This window comes from Crocodylus porosus, unplaced genomic scaffold (genome assembly GCF_001723895.1).
Source record: "Crocodylus porosus isolate Cpor-Errol unplaced genomic scaffold, CroPor_comp1, whole genome shotgun sequence".
NCBI lineage: Eukaryota > Metazoa > Chordata > Crocodylia > Crocodylidae > Crocodylus > Crocodylus porosus.
Window position 1 is genome coordinate 33093231 of NW_017728906.1, and position 12383 is coordinate 33105613.

General features: G+C 42.9%; 1 long non-coding RNA gene across 1 annotated transcript in view; it reads right to left on the minus strand.

Moving 5' to 3' along the window:
• LOC109305882 overlaps positions 1–548 on the minus strand; it is a 14779-nt gene extending 14231 nt beyond the window's left edge. The window contains exon 1 of the long non-coding RNA XR_002099752.1: positions 538–548. This is a non-coding gene — a long non-coding RNA (uncharacterized LOC109305882). The remainder of the gene's footprint in view (positions 1–537) is intronic.
• Between the last annotated feature and the right edge of the window lie 11835 nt (positions 549–12383).

The window sequence follows — 12383 nt, forward strand, 5'->3', positions numbered from 1 at the left end:
CCTAGGCAGCGCCTGCCCTTAACCCCTCCCTCACCACAGGGGAGTCGATCTGCCCCCCTCATCCCCCTTTCCTTCCCACTCCCCATCCACCACACCAGATTTACCAGCTGGAGGCAGCTGTATCAGAAATCAGAATGCTATTGGCTGATATATCTCCTTAAATATTGGCTATCAGTATCGGCCCCAAAAATCTCTGTTGGTTGTAAGTCTGCTATATAAGAATAGTAGTAAAACAATGGGTATTTGTATACAGTGCCCTTTCCCCTTCTACCTATCTACCATCCTGTTAAGGGCAAATGTAATATAAATGTAAAATAAAATAAATGTCACCTCCCTCTTAAAATAGGTACACAGGACAGGTTTAACATTTAGGAAAGAAAATGAAGGCATTGAGAAGAATGAGAATGAATAAACTACCAACAGATGTCATTCTAAGTCATCTGGAGGAAAGATTTAACAGTTTTAGAAGTATGAAAAGTTGAATTTTAATACATTTTGAAACTACCATGTCATTGATAATTTAGGTGACTACTGAACAAATCAGACTTTATTAGGCAAAAATAAAAGGTCTGAAATCTCAGGTGCCATTTTGAAGGGAAAAAAACCCATGCAGTATTGGCCCTATCATAGACCTGAGGTTTGCTTATTCAAGTGCAGTAAAGTAAAAGCTCTGTTTTTAGTTACTGCACCTGAAAGAAAATATGCCAGTGAATTGAGTGGCCCTGGCCACCGCTTCTCCTGCCATGTCCACGGGACAGGGAAGCGGACCCCACATGGCTCTGCACAGCCTGTTATGGCCCTGGGCTGTGGGGGCTTGGCAGCACAGGCTGCTTTGCCCCGGGCCATGGGGACTCGGAGAAACCTGAAATGCTGCAGTGGGCACTTCCAGTTTCATTTTATCTTACAAGCTAGCATGCCGATTAGTGGAGCATGCCGGCTTGTAAGATGCCGGATAGCGCAGCTTTTACTGTACTTATCAAGATGGACTACCAGACTAAATGAGAACCTGCATCACCTACCCTAATCCTGGAAGGAAACAGGACTCCATAAAGAGTACTCTAAACACCACTTATGCAAAAGGAAATAGTAGTGAATGGCCACCAGCCAGGAAGTAGTGAATAACTACCGTGGATTAATTCTGTAAAATGGACATTGCCTAATATTAAAAGGGAACTAACATGCCATTTTCTAAATCAACTACAAAATCCTCGTTACACTTTCAAATATAACCAATGATTTGGGGCATCCAGGCTGGTTTTCTGAGGGATGTATTTAGCACTTCCAGGCATCTCCAACTGAAGCACTCAAAATCATTAGTTCTGAAAAATGTAAATGGTTGGGTAGAGTGATCTAACAGACACATAAATATTACTGCAAACAGATTATCTCCTATTTCCAAGTAAAATCTACTAGTTTATGCTAATTAACAACACATAGGCAAAAACTGAATCCCCCCAGTTAATCTACCCCACTTGAAAAGTTGCATATATGGCCCAGTGTTGCATGTCTTCTCTAGCCCAGTGTCATCTTTTTAAAGCTTGGAAGCCTTTTATCTGAAGTACAAAAGTTCACCACTTGCTTACATTTACTATAAAAGTAAGAGTGAAAATAGCATATGGAACAACTACATGGAATATTACGAACTTTGAAGGTTTTGGCTGTTCAAAGTTATTCAGGGATTGTCAGCGACTTGCCACTCTCCTGACTGCTTTTTGTGATCCCTTTGCAAAGGATTCCAAATCCACTAGCTGAGAAACACCATTGTAGTCTGCCTTGAAGGGCTACACATGGTGATGTATAATTTTATAAAAGGGAACAAGATAAAATTGTTGCAGTTTCACAGGGAATTGGAGACATAATGAATCTGGGGAAGCAGGTTTCCTAAGTACAGAGAGTAAGGAGACTGAGGTCACAGTTAGATTGAAGATCGCCACCATCAGCCCCAGGTCAACACCCCACCTCCACCCATGCACTGAGAAGAGCTGGGGCTGCAGCTGGCAGTGGTGGTGCTGGGAGCAGAGCAGCAGCAAAATTTGGGGCACATGCAGCATCCTCCCAATGCTGCCAGCACCCACTCTGAGCCCAGCACCCACCAAGAAGAGCTTCACACAGCCCAGGCTGCAACTCACCCCATCCCACCCCATGCAGATTCAGGGGGCACATGCACCCCCCGGTGCCCTCCTGGGATGCAAGCAGCAGTGGGAGCCACCTCCCCACCTCCACGTGCTGTGGCTCTGGCCCCCCTCCTGTCACACCTGGGCAGTGCCTGCCCCTGCCCCCACCCTCAACATGGGGGTCATTGATCTACCCTCCCATGCCTCTTCCCTCCCCCTTTCCTTCCACCACACCCGACTTACCTGCTCCTTGCTGCCTGAGTGCTGTACTGTGGCTGCACACAGACAACATGGACATTTATCAGTCAAATTATCAGCCCCATCGAGCTGATACTCAATACAGACAGTTTTATTTCTGTAGCAATCCAATATTGGACCAATGTATCAGTGCACCTCTAATTGAGACAACTGAGCTATCTGAAATTTTTCTTATTTACCTTACGACAATTTTTTCTTTATATAGTTATTTGAGTGCCTTCTCTTGTATTACTCATTGTTTACATAGACTTTCACCTGAAATCAAGTGACCTTTTTTTTTTTTTTAACTTTTTCCAGAACTACTGTCAACGTGAAAGCTCTTTACAAACCTGTAAAGGCTCAGAGTGGCAAATAAGGATAAGGCACTCAGAGAAACTGAGTGAAACTAAAGAACCAGATGCCAGTGGAATTTAATGGGTCAAACACATGACCCTTTTAGGCTCCTTTGTGACTCCCAATCCTCAGCTAATGTGCAATACTCACTAGAAATGCACTCTTATCACCAGGGTACAGGACATGTTCTGCCACCCAACGTCAATGCCCAATTCCTCCATTTCAGCCTGGTACCTCATCTCTAATATCCATTGCAACATTTCCTCCTCCAAGTCTCTGGCATTTTATGGTGAAATGCAACTTCTTAGGTCAATCCTGTCCTCAATTCAGTGGATGATCTCTCTGGTAATCTTCCTCAAAATATCATTTGGATCTGGCCCTATGTGGTGCTGTTCCTCCAGAGAATATAGATAAAAACATTAATCATTCCTGTTTGATAATATCAAAAGTATTTGTTTTACATTACAGACACTGTACTGTTAGTTATGACAAAATATGTACTCAGTTGCATCATACAACACAGCTGTCTTCAGTAGGGTTGTCCTGTTGCACAGAATTTCACTCTTCATCTATTCTTCCAGTGTGCATCCAAACATTCACCACATCTGGTCTACCACCACATAGCTTACTTTAAACTGTGTGATCATGGACTAGGAGCAGCATGTGCAGGTTTTCACCAGGTCTGGAAGCTGTGTAGAGAACCCAGTGTAACTTGGGTGGGTGGATTCGGGAGCTCTAGTAGGTTTGCAGGGTGTTGGCTGACTGGGGTGGGGAAAAGGTCTGCAGGGGCAGCTGTCTATCAGGGAATGGGAGAGAGTTGGAAAGTTAAAAATAGCACAGTTGGGATCCGAGGAGTAGGAACAGCATAGCCCCAGGGCTGGGGTGAGTGGCTGGGCTTTCCCAGCCCTGGGGCTGTGCTCCTAGTGTATGCAGATGTTTACTGAATTGGGTTAACCTGTTCTCAAGCTAAATCGGTTCACCTGCTCAGATGAACTAACTTAGATTAAGCCCATCATTTTTGGCCGGATTTAAAACCGTGAATATCTACACTGTTGGACATTTAGGTTGACCTAACCCTAGGTAGGTTGACTTAAATTTGACATCTGTAAATACCCCCAGACCCTCCCTCCTGCCCATTTTCCATCACTACCATAAGCTTCTCCTGTCATTTAGGATTGTAGTTTTGGAGTTATATTAAAAGAGCTGCCCAAAGTATTTTTCAAATAAGAATATTTTCATCAACCAATAATTTATATTCAAATAATTTATTTCTTATTTATATAAAAAAAGGTCTTAATGTTTTAAAAGTCTATGAAATGTAAGATTTGCATTGATAAACAAAACTAAAAAAAGTTTTGTTCCAGATACCTGAAAAGATAATTTGAAGTTTTGTAGCCAAACTGAATTTTGTTTGTTGACAAAAATCTGCATATTGGACTTTACCATCTTCTTCCACCTCATTCCTCATCTAGGCAAAATCCTATTACATCTTCATCTACAACATCTATTCTTTCTTTAGTCCTCTCCTGATCCAAGGTGAAATTCTAGTCCACAGTCTTTTGCTTTAATTAGTATAAGTTTTTTCTCCTTCTTTCTTGCCCCGCTACCTCTTTCCTTGCCCCTGTTCCTTCTATTCAAAATGGCAGATTCTTTTCCTCATCATGTCCCATTATGTTTCCTCTACATCAAGATTCTCAACTTCCCTTTCAGCATCTTCTAGTCAGAGTTCTAGCCAACTTCTCTGACTTGATTTCTTCCTTCTTCACTCGCTACTACCTTCACTTTTACCCAACCTACTCTAACTGTCCCCTTTTCAGTCTTGCCTCCATCTCCAATCCATTCTTTTGTACTGTTCCTTAAGGTTGAAATTATCTCCCTGTTTTTACCTCACAAGGACTCACCTTTAGACAGAACTTAGCAAGTTAGTGTGAGCCACGAACAGTGGCATTGCACAGAAAATAAAATGCAAAATAGCTAGCAGAGTGACAACACAAAATAAAACAAACCAAAATATTTAAGTTCTTCTCTGTATGTACATTTTCAGTACAGATGTATAAACAAACCACACAGTAATATAAAAATACAAGACTACACACACACACTACTGCTGTAAATGTAAAAAGATCTGTTTATAAAATTGGTAAAATATTCTGGTCAAGTTCTGCTCCAGCCAGTTGTATTTAATTGCAGTTCTCCACATATGTTAAAGAAAACTTGCCACCCAAAATAAAATGTAATACAACACTTTAGGTTTTCATGCTTTTCTTCCTCATTCTAGAATGCATATACATTTTCTGAGTTTTCAAACATGCTGATAATTACAGATTAGGGCTATGCAAAGTTTCAGTCACTGATTCAGTTCAGAGGAGATACGGCCCAAATCAGTGGCCAAATCTCCAAATCCAAATCACATCAAGAGACCCTCTAATCTCTCTGAATTGAACTGGAAGCCTCTGAATTGATTTGGAGAGATTCAGAGAGATTCAACAGTTCAGCCATAGACACAAGTTTATGTTTTTTCTACATATCTCGAGGTACCAGGCATGGCTTGTGAATACTGAGATGGTGGGGTGGATGGAGTGTCCCACGGGAGCACAGAAGGGGTACTCTGCACACTCAGCGGCAGACCCAGAAGTGGACCAGAAGTACTTATGCAGGTACTTGGCAACTGGTGCCTCCTGGGTCCCCCCCATGGCTGCTCTCTGAGGTGGGAGGGCATGGGGGGTCCACCACCAAGCAAATGGGAGAATCCCCACACTCCTATGGGATGCTACATCTGCCCCACCATCTCAGCATTCATGAGCCGCACCTGGTACCTCAAGGTATGTAGAAAAAACATATCAAGCTGTGTCTATGGCTGAATCACTGATTCTCTGAATCAGAATCGAATCTTCAGATTCAGATTCAGATTCAGCCTAATCAAATTGGGAAAGTGATCCAAATCAGCTAATCTAATCACTGTCCCCTGAATTTGGCAAATTCCAAATCGAATACTGCCCACTTTGCACATCCCTATTATAGATCACTTCTGGCTTCATCACATATTTTAGCAAACCTAGATTAGGGGCTTAATATTCTTTGTTATCCAAAGTCCATTGAAGTCAATGAGATTCTTTCCTTTGGTTTCAAATCAGAATTACTTTGGAATTCTAAAATGGACTCTATACCTAAAGTAGCCTTTTAATCTTCGTTTAGCCTGCTGTACATCGGGCATGACTCCAATGAAGCTATACAAAATTGTAAGAGAAATCAGAAGGAGGCTTGGATAGATCTATTCCCCAATATTTAAATATAATTGTTGGCAGGTGCGTCTGATTAGGCTCTCATACACTCCAGTCCCTGTCCCTGTCCTCCTCTTCACTTGGCTGCCACACCTTAACGTTAAAGAGAAATAAACAAGAATGGGGATGTCAGCAGTAAGTCTGGTCCATATGGGTACATGAGGTTGGTGAAACCTCTTGCCCTTCTTCTCCCTTCTCCCCCTCTCCCTCCACCCCCAGCCTGTCTCTCACCCACTGACTCCTCAATTTACATCTTCACTGACTGCCTTTCTTGCATGCATACCAGCCTCTGGACTCTTTATTATTCACTCCATCCAGGAAGAGCACACACCAACTGCAGATGCTTCCTCAGCCTGACACAGAGTTTTTAAATCCGAAAGCTTGCTAAGAATTTTTTTTCCAACTATTTAAGTTGGTCTAATAAAAGATATCAAATTCACCCAAAGAACCTTGTCTGCCTTTGTTCTCTGCACTCACTGAATTCAACTTGTCCAGACTTGTGCGCTGTGTGGTCAGCAGTGAAACCTCACAGGAATATATCTCCCTTAAAGGATTATCAGTCATCCATCAGTCCTTTTGTAAATCACTTATTCTTTGGAGGAAATCTCAGTAACCCATCTGTCCTTATATAATCACTAGATCCTCAGAGAAGCCTCAGTCATCCATCAGTCCTTATATAAATCACTCCATTCTTGGAGGAATTATTCATCATCAATTGTTCCTCACCTAAATCACTCCAGGGAGCAAGTTTACTCTCAGTTAATTAAGTTCACTGTCAGTTAATTAACCTCTGCTCTGTAGAGACCAGACTTTTCCTGAAATCAACCAGTCTGGGTTATAATCAGTCCAACATGCAGGATGCAGGTGCCTCTTTTACTCAGTTGGCTTTTATTTATTTCTTCCATGTTCCAGTTCCTTAGCAGGTAATCAGATCCTCACTCCAGGAAGTCATCCCCTCTAGCCGAATTCCAGATTGGACCACCACTTTCCCAAGCCCAGCCTCAGCTATTAATCCAGCCACCTGTAGTTAGTCCATCACCAGAACTCATCATGCTAACTCTTTTCCCAGCTTCCCTTGTACTCAGTCCTGTTCTGGGCTTCTTGTGCCCCTGGTTCCACTTTGTACCTCCGCACAGATGAAGCTGCAGCAGGCAACGACCTGTATGCTCCTTCTCCCTGTGGGAAATGAATTGGCCCTGAGTTTCTGGGCCAATCAGTGCCAGATCCTGGAGTGCAGCTCAGCCTGTGTTGGGGGCAATCATCTCCTTTCTCCAGCAGAGTCTCCGCCACCACTTTCAACAGGTATGGTTAGCTAGCCCTGTGTCCATGTAAGTTGGTTTCCCCAACAGTGATGTCTTCCCTTTGGAACAGAAGCCAAGGATGATCCCTTGTTACAAAAATATATATTTCTTATTGCCCAAGAGAATTACCAAAAGGCCACTTCAACAACCCCTACCCCCAAAAATGTCCTAGGCAAAGATGTATTACCGTCAATGTGACGGGCTGGCTGGCAGTGACCTGGCCCAGGGGTTTTGAAAGGGCAAAATATGATTGGAGGGCCTGGGATTCCCTTTCCTCACCAATCCGGTAATGATTTGGCCCAGGGGTTTTGAAGGGGTAAAAGATGATTGGAGGACTTGGGATTCCCTTTCTGCATCAATCAGTCCCCAGAGACTCACCCCCCACCATGTCCCCATTGGCCCCTTGGGTCACCTGGAGGGGGATAAAAGGGGCAAACATGGGCTGACTCAGGGGAGAGACCAGCGAGGGACAAAAAGGGAGGGTCTTCACAGAGCTGGTAAGAGCTGAGCCAGTGGGGCAGGAGCAGTGCCCCAGAAGATCCTGAAAGAGCAGGACGTGTAGGCAGCAGTGGGACCCTCAGCAGCGCGGTATGCGGCTGGCAGGAGACGGCCCCCCCACTGGGCTCCAGGATCCCCAAGGAGAGGCTGCAGCCAGCAGGAGAGGCTCCCCTGCTCCAGGAAGGATCTGAGCAGTGACCTGAGGGGTTCCCAGCTCTGCTTCCAGCTTCTCCAATCAGAGGTCAGGCAGCTCTACATGAGGCCAGGCTCTGGGAAGGTCAAGACCCCAGTAGGCTGGAATAGGGCCACCAGTGCTGGCTGTTTGGCAGTGTTCCTGCCTACTATCTGGGAAATCGGGGTGCAAGTCCCAGCTAAGGTGACTTGGGGTGAGTGAGGTAACAATAAGCAGTGGAAAGGGGCCATTATGTTTTCTCCCCCTCCAGGTACCAAGGCCCTATGTTTCCTTGTCATTTGACATTTTGCATTTTGTGCCCTTTGTATATTTCACCAACCCGTATTGTTTGTTCTGCTGTTTGTGTTTTATATTTTGTTAACCCTGTTTTGTCAATGATTGTAAGTGTCTAACCTTTGTTGAATCCTGCCCCCTTGGGGCATTGTAGTGTCCACTATAACCTCTGATTTATGCCTGTTATGTTCCCAGTATTAAAAGGTATATGGTTAAGTCCCCATTGGTGGTCTGGCTCTGATCTATAGGGGAGGAGAGTCCCTACACCTCCCACAGTGCTTGCACACCTGCTTTGATCCCTTCAATTGGAGAGGGGGTACCTCACAGAGTACCTCCTGGGTTACATCAATATTATAAAAATCATTTAGCTACTTCTACCGTACTGGCTACTGTGCAGCAAATATACTTGAATGGCATACTTTAGTAACTAGTCACACATGCAAGAAAGAAATGCAGTAGTATCTCCCCAATAATTTTTGACAAATTATTTATATAGGCAAATATGACTTCAGTGGGTTTAGGGTAAAATCTAAAGCACTTCCAAACTGACCATTTTTACACCTGCTATAACAGTGATCTACCTAGTCTTGTCTTTCTACCTAGTCTGCCCCACATGTATTCATTAAAATTATAATTTGAGCCTTTTTTCAAAGTTGAGGGAGAATTTTTAGAAACTGAAATGAAAAAGACTAGATGCCATAGGAATATGTAAGAAAACATTGATCAAAACCAATACCCATGGATATTAACAAGGACTTAAATTCTTAAATTCCATTGTAAAAAAAATGTTGCATGCAAACAACTGCAACTGCCATCATTAGAAAAAGAAATCTGAACAAAATAGTAAGATCAGTGACACTTCACCATCCCTTAAGGCAATTGTCTATTGTTATCACTGGCACATGTGCAACAATGTGCAATGAAAGAAAATGTATCTTGTTATAAAACCTACTGAAGGAAGGAAAAATACCTAGAATTCTGGAAAGAAAGTCTCCAAAGCATCTGAATGTTATATTGCTGCATAATCTTCCATTTGAACAAAATGTTACATTTAAAAAAAAAATTAGTGTAACACAAAAATGTATATTTATATGAAGCTCAGTTATGGCTGACATCTGTAGCTTTGCAACTTCCCATCTGATGATATGGATCCCTATGACAGCATATGCTATGGCAGTGATTTTCAACCGGGTGCTGCAACACCTTGTGGTGCCTTGAGAGCCTTTCCAGGACGCTGTGGAATACCATGCAATGTTTAGTGCTGTTAGGTGTAAAACTACAATTCACATGATAAACCTAGAGATTTCAAAGAAGAACCTATAGTGTTACAAGCAGTCTGACCCATTGTGATCTTTCTGGAATTCTTTGCAACAGAAGAACTTCTCTATTATTTTTCCATAGTCAACAAATGACTGAAGACTAAGAGCTGGCATTTTCCAAAGGGTGCATCAAATCTAATAAGATGTACCTCGAGTTTAATGAGTTTGAAAACCACTGTGTTATGGTGCCAAAAAGGCTGGGGAAAGCTAGTAACAATGCAAATATACAGGCTAAATCCTGTTCCTTATTGAAAGTTGGTCCTTTATGTCTAAAAATAAAGAACAAAAATCTCCTGATGTCAAACCTAAATCCGCTTTCCATCAGTTTGTGGCCATCGTTCCTAGTTACTCCAAGGGGTACCCTGGTAAATAGAGCATCTCCTATTCCTTGCTGCCACCCCCCCAAGCAGTGAATTTGTAGGCGGCTACAAGATCACCTCCCAGCCTTCTCTTGTGGACCTTCACTCTTTCCTCATACGGCTTTGCCTGCAGGCCCCTAATTATATGAGTGGTCCCCTCTGGACCCTCTCGAGGTTGTCCACATCCCTCTTGAAGTACAGCATCCAAAACTGGATGCAGTATTCCAACTGCAGCCTGACCAATATCACATAGAGGGGAAGTATCACCTCCCTGGACCTATTCATCATGCACCTGCAAATGCATGATAAAGTGCATTAGCTTTACTGATCACTTCGTCACATTGATGACTCATGTTCATCTTGATGTCAGCAATAAATCTGAGATCCCTTTTTGCTCCTGTGCTGCTGAGAAGGTCTTCCCCCAGCCTGTAAGTGTGTTGGTGATTCTTTCTCCTTAGGTGCAGCACCTTGCACTTGTCTTTATTGAATTGCATCCTACTCTGTTCTGCCCACTTTTCCAACCTGTCCAGATCTGCCTGGATTTGTTCTCTAACCTCTAGTGTGTTAACTTCACCCCATAATTCGATATCATATGCAAATTTGGACAGAGCACACTCCATGCCCTGATCCACATCACTGATGAAGACATTGAATAGCACACGTCCGAGGACTGAGCTTTGTGGGACTCCACTGCCCACATCTTTCCACGTCAATATTGACCTGTCCAACAGCACTTTCTGGGTGCAAGCTCTAAGACAATTTTCCACCCATCTGACCATGTAATCATCTATGTCACAGCCACTCAGTTTGTTTATGAGAATAGGATGAGATACCATATCAAAGGCCTTCTTAAAATCCAAGAAATGACATCTTCTTTGACTGAACATTTAGTGACCTGGTCATAAAAAGAAACAAGGTTAGTCAGGCAGGATCTACCTGCTATGAATCTGTGCTGGTTGCCCTTAGGCATTATTTTTCCCACTGGACTCCCACAAATGTGATCCTTAAAAGTGTTTTCAAAGGTTTTCTCAAGGATAGAGGTGAGACTAACCAGTCTAAAGTTGCCCAGATCCTCCTTCCTCCCCTTCTTGAAAATAGGGACTGCGCTGGCCCTTTTCCAGTCCTCTGGGACCTGACCTGAGCTCTGCTCTGACACTGGCCAATTCCTTCAGCACCCTTGCATGAAGATCATCTGGGCCTACTGAATTAAACACATCCAGTCCTTCTAACTGCCTCTTCACCAAGTTGGTGCCAACAGTTGGTGGGCTGGTGTCCTTTTTGTGCCTGTCTGTGATCCAATTGGAAGATTTGTCTTGATCCGTGTTCAGGAATACAGAAGCAAAAAACTCATTTAAGACCTTAGCCTTGTCCCCCCCATCAGTCACTAATTGCCCTAGTTTGTCCTGAAGGGGTTCCTATGCTAGCCTGCACCTTCTTTTTACTCCCTGTATACCTGAAGGACTTTTTGTTGTCTTTAATTTTTGTCACCATTTCTGCTTTGGCCTTTCTAACTGCTTCCCTGCAACTGTGGGACAAATAGGTATATTCCGCCTTGGTAGCTACCTCCTGCTTCCACAGCCTATATGCCTCTTTTTTTGCCCCTGGGCTTTCCTGGATTTCTCTGTTCAGCCAAGACAGTTTCTTGGCTCCTTTGTCCTCTTTCCTGTGTAATGGGATTGTCGTCTTCTTCACTCAAAGGATTGCTCCCTTTAGGAACGACCACCCTTCCTGGATTCATATCTCACCAATGCTCTTGTTATTCAGTGCCTCACTAACTAATCTCCTGAGCACACTGAAGTTAGCCTTTCTGCACTACTGGTTTCTTTCCCACCCGATGCCGGATACTGAATTCAATCAACTGATGGTCACTGTTCCCTAGGTTACTTTGTGTTCATAGATCCCCACCATGCCCTCAAAATATTGAGGAAGAAAGAAAAATTCAAGACATTTTGATTATTTTCTATTAAGTTAAGATATCTTAATCTGGAAACCAGAATTAAAACTTTGAGACACAGAACAATTCATCTAAAAATATTTAAGTAAATATCTTTGCTGTCAGTTTAAGAAGTGTATTTGTAATTCAACACATGTTCAGATAGGTGCACATCCAGAAGACTCGGTAGCCAGTGGAAAACAAATTAAGAGTTTTATAATTTTAATTGCTTACAATTTTCTTCCTTTTGTTTCACAAGAGATCAACGTGAATATTTATAATAATTTCCTTTGTTACACACAAAGTAACAGCTAAGTAATAATGCTTTATTATTCCATAAAGCAGATATAGCATTAAGGGTAGTACAACATTCTACCTAAACCCTACTTTCTCTTTAACTTGAGAGTCTACCCCAGTAACATGCCAGATGGATCCCAATGCACTTTAATACTCTATGCTGAAACTATAACTTTATTTAAGTGAGCCACCTGTAGCAGAAAAAGACTCCATGTTCTTATTCC